At 35.3% G+C, this 4,988-nt stretch overlaps 1 long non-coding RNA gene across 2 annotated transcripts; it reads left to right on the top strand.

The window, feature by feature from the left end:
• The first annotated feature begins 302 nt into the window (after positions 1–302).
• On the top strand, positions 303–4,924 carry LOC111370943. 2 transcript variants are annotated; one of them, XR_002698518.1, is made up of 4 exons: positions 395–494; positions 831–948; positions 2,442–2,763; positions 4,791–4,924. It is a non-coding gene; the product is annotated as an uncharacterized LOC111370943 (long non-coding RNA). The 2 variants fall into 2 exon arrangements; XR_002698517.1 differs by lacking the exon at positions 4,791–4,924 and having other exon boundaries at positions 303–494; positions 2,442–2,906.
• Positions 4,925–4,988: the final 64 nt, after the last annotated feature.

The raw sequence follows: 4,988 nt of genomic DNA, 5'->3' as shown, positions 1-4,988 counted from the left end.
CATTCTTTCCATTCCATCATCCCATGATATCATCAATTGGCAATTGGCTTAATCAATTTCTCGATTTGTTCATCGGGTCAACTTTTGAATGATTGCACTTTGGTCCCTGAACTTTCACTTTGCATCATTTTAGTCCTTTTTCGCGTCTTTTCTCCTAAATTTCACCATATTCATCGTTGTTCCCTACAATTCACAAATGTAATGAGATTAAGTCACAATTCAATCGTTTTGCTCATTTTTCAGTCATGTTTATAACCTAAATAAGTGTGCAAAAACACACTTATCACCTAACTCACGTTGCTGCTCTGATACCGGTTGTTATGGTTGGATTCCAAATCCCAACCTACTTCAATCGTCCAGTAAGAATTAACACAGAATTGTAAATGAAATTAGTTAGCCAACTATATTTAATTGATGTTCTGAAGGAAATTACAATGAAACTAGAATGGAGAAGAGAGAAGAAAGAGAATCAGCTAGAGAGGAATGAGAATCAGGTGATCTACTTCACACACATTGCCCTCCCTCTCCCTTCCTACTGTTATAACGGAAAAGAAAAGAAAATGAAAGCATGTTTTGCCTATTAAAATTAAGGTCTCTGTGTGACACCGTTTCCTCATTTTTGAATTGCAGGTTATGACTGTTAGCTTGTCTCCTCTTCCTTCTTCTTAAGCCTTCTTTTCTCTGTTGCCTCTCTTATTCCTTAGCCCACATTTCATATCATATCTATAAAAAGATAAAAAGCAACTAATGTTTTATATGCATTTTCTTTTGTTAATTTTGGGGTTACCTAATTAATAAGAAGTTCATCTTATGCTGCTTCTCATCTGCAGGACCAATAATTTTACCCAACAATCGTCAAAGACAAACAGGAGGAATGAGGAAAGGAAGGCTTCTGAAGCCAGTGGAAATACACGAGGATGGTATAGTTTATTCATGAGACCCGACACAGTAAGTTTAGAGTCAATCTTTCTATATAAAATGTATTTATTATTTACATCAGGTGTTTTCCTTCTCATCTAGGATTCCTATGGAAGGAAAAATCTGTTTTTAGGTTTAGATCTTTAGTATAATTTTTGAGTGTCCCATAGTTTAAAGACTTGAAATGAATTTTGAGATGAAATCAAACTTTCAGGTAATTATTTCATTTGTGTCCTCTGCTATTAGTGGTTTGGCATGGTTACTCGTACAGTGTATCTTCATCAGCCTTGATTTTGTTCATTAATATGCTGCAATGCTCTACAACCATTTTGTTTTTTTTTTTTTAAGAATATTGTATTTTCAAATGTAGTCACATGAAAACATTGGCTGAAAATTAGATCAACTGCCATAGTAGTGGATAGTAATTAGCTTATGAGAGCTTCAATGGATGGAGCCTAAAGCTAATTGCTGGAACGAAAAATTTCCAAACGAACAATTTCAACGAAATCTTTTAATTTCTTATTTTACTATAAAAATTCTTGTGATTTCTATCCATAAGTCACCTAGAAAGTGAAAAGTTGGATTAATCATCAAAAATTTGATCTTTTTGAACTCTGTCTATAACTCACTAGAGGCTCGGGACAGCATGAAAAACCAAAAGCTCTGCCCTCCCTCTCTACCAATTCAAGGGATGGAAGGGTAAAGGCCTTTGGTGTCCCATCCAGTTAAGAATTAGGGCTCATAATCACTATGGCATTTCATTACTGTCATTTTATATGTTTATGGTTACAATTATCTACGCTCCCAATGGGGCATATATGATACTTGGGCTCCAAGAGGGGGAGATATAAGAAAAATTACCAACTTGACCTAAGCATTCGCAACAAAATATTTTCTTTGTGCATCGGTAAAAAAGAAAAAAATGCTTTATGGGGGGAGAGGACTCATATTTTTCCACCACGGCGTGCATTTCATGTCATTGCTCCTCGACCTGCGGAAAGAGATTTATATTGATTTATACTTGGAATACTTGGGTTGTGTGCTATTCCTACAAAGGATGTCAATAATAATTAGCTGGTTCATCAATCATAACTAAGTAAATTAATACTATTGGTTGGAGTTTTGATTGTGTTTGCCGACTGGCCCAAGTTGGGTAAATACAATCTTCATTGTAATGGAATGTACTTGATGAATGATATTCAATCATATTCTTCTGTCTCCCAAGTTTGTTTTTCGGCTTTCGTGTTATTTAACTTAAGAGATAGGACTTGGAGTTGACTCTTTCTAGATGGTTCTGAAATTTCTTTGATCAATTAGACCATAACAGCCTCCTTTACTGAAGGAGTAAACAGAAAATGCCAGTAGCAGCTTTGAACTAATATGTGAACTTTCTTCCCCTTAGATGAATAAAATATCCCCCTTTCCTATATTAATGATTATTCTGCATGGATTTGTGCATTAATTTCTTGACATTACTGACTTGACTTCAACTTGATGATCTAGTCTGCTACTTCACACTGTAGGTCGTTGAAAACATTGCTTGAAAATTTGGTGCTAGTAAAAGTGAATTACCAGATAGAGAAGCTGATGATCTTGCTGTGCGCATTGCATTGGGAGAAACTCGAGTGATTGCCGATACAAAAAAAGCTCTTTCAAAGGCTGGTATTAATGTTTCCTCATTAGAGGAGTTCGCCTCTGGGAAACTGGTGGTTTGAAGAGAAGCAACCATGTTATCTTGGTGAAGAACTTGCCCTATGGTTCATCTGAAAGTGAACTGGCTGATATGTTAGGGAATATGGCAGATTGGATAAAGTTATACTACCACCCACAAAAATTTTGGCTTTGGTATCTATTTTCTTTTCCTCCTTTTCTGGTCTCTCTATATAATTCAGTATTTGGTTTTCGGACATATGCTTTAGTCAAGCTCGCAATTTTATAACCATATTACTTTCTGTTCCTTGAATAGTGTGTATTTATGTAATATGTAATGTTTTAAAGGTGACAAACAATTACCCTTAGTACCTCATAAATATTAATATCATATTTTTAAGATTAAGCTTCTCTCCTTAATATTATCCCGTTTCTCTGCCTCAGAGAGAGACCTGTCTTTAGGATAGTCGATATGGACTAGAGATGAACTGCAGTGGCTGCTCTTCAGACTGTATGTTCATCCAGAAAAGTTCGATAGGAAGGTGCTTTCTTCTAATTCTGTTATAAAAAGTATCTTCTGTACTAGGTCAATTTTGATTAGCACCTTCATCTTAATAGGTGTTTATTTTCATAAATTTATTATCATGTGCAACGTGCAGTTAGAGGGACAGCTGTGCGACTAGTGATCCCAATCTTGGCTAACACGAGGGTTATATTTGGTAGTGCTTCTTTGATCACAGCAACAATAACGTCACCAATATGAGCATATCGACAATTGCTAGCTCCTATGATTCAAATACGCATCAATTCTCGAGCCCCGCTGTTATCTGCTACATTTAAATGGGTCTGAGGTTGAATCATATCAATTTTTTAGTCTATTCTTCCAATGCAAAGGATGAAGAAAAAAAGGAATATTTTTTTGTCCAAAAAAAGAAACTTTCATCCCCAAGATTCATTTCTGTTGGTTCTACATTTTTATCCTGAAATAATGAATTGAGTTCGTATAGGCATTTTGGATGCTACTATTGTAATAGCCCTTCTAGCTATATTTTCGGTTACTCCACCCATTTCGTATAGTATTCGACCTGGTTTAACAACTACCCAATATTCAGGGGATCCCTTTCCCGAACCCATACGTGTTTCAGCGTGTCTTACTGTAACTGGTTTGTCTGAAAATATAAGGACCCATATTTTTCCACCACGGCGTGCATTTCGTGTCATTGGGGAAGTCACTAGATATGCTTACTGAATAATCGTCACTATAACTTCTTACTGTCCTCCCACAGTTCATCCTGTTTGCTTGTAATCTTCGCTACTGAGGAATTATTGGATTTAAAATAGAGTGATAAAGATCCTTCTGGCAAAACATTCAATGATCATTTGCTGACTTAGAACTTATAACACTTGTCACCTGTCATGAAGCCCTTGTTTGGGCTCCAATAAACCAAAAATACATTTTTCCAAAACTCATTTTTAACAGCATATTCTCCAAAAAAATTACTAATCCAAAATACATTTCCCCAAAACCTCTTTAAAATGGAGCCCAAACAAGGGCGAAATAATTCCTGATGGCTAGCTTGCTCTTGGAGATGTAATTGGCTGGAACTAGCTGAGCTTAATCACATATTATGTGATGAAGAGAGGATGACATATCAAATAACTTGAATATGATACATGGGAAGTTGATGCCAAATTGATGCAGGAAATGCACAAACTTGATAAAGAACAATAAGATAAAGAGAAGAGGGGATCAAAGAGAAGAATTGAGGGCAAGAAGAATTGTTTTATTCATATAATTCAAGTGTGTTGAAAATAATTCCCTAAGTCCCTTCACATAGTGAGAGACTTTGCAACTAAACAAAATTTTTTCCTATCTAGATAAACTAAAATAAAAGATGACATCAATTTCCCATCTTGATAAATTAAAATAGAAGATAACATCAAATTCCAATTCTACTTAATCGTAGTCTTTCGTCTTGAATAGACTTTTAACACTTTCAGTGTTGCATCAGGAAACTTGCTAATCTACTGGCATCTCTTGCCTTATTTAATTAAGCTGCGGATGTCCTTGTGTCTAGTAAAATTTGATTTTTTTATGCATCAGTTATATGTTTCCAATTGTGCATTGGATATTGCTTGTAGTGATTATTGAACTTATATATATATTCACATTCCTGACGGTAATTATTCTGTTTATAATTATTTCATTCATGATACTCCAGGTTAAATTCGTTGAAGCAGCTGAAGCAAGTGCATCTTTTAAAGGTTTAGCTTACAAGCGTTACGAGTAAGGTCATTTGCTGGCTACATGTTTGTCATGTGCTGTAATAGGGTCTCTTCTGACTTCTTTCGTTAAGCTACCTAAGCCGCTAATAATTGGAAAATAAACTTTAAGATGCCATATATATGTGTTTGGGTTG

This window comes from Olea europaea, chromosome 21, assembly GCF_002742605.1.
Source record: "Olea europaea var. sylvestris chromosome 21, O_europaea_v1, whole genome shotgun sequence".
Classification (NCBI taxonomy): domain Eukaryota; kingdom Viridiplantae; phylum Streptophyta; class Magnoliopsida; order Lamiales; family Oleaceae; genus Olea; species Olea europaea.
The sequence above is the reverse complement of the archived record's forward strand: the minus strand, read 5'-3'. Positions and strand labels throughout refer to the sequence as shown.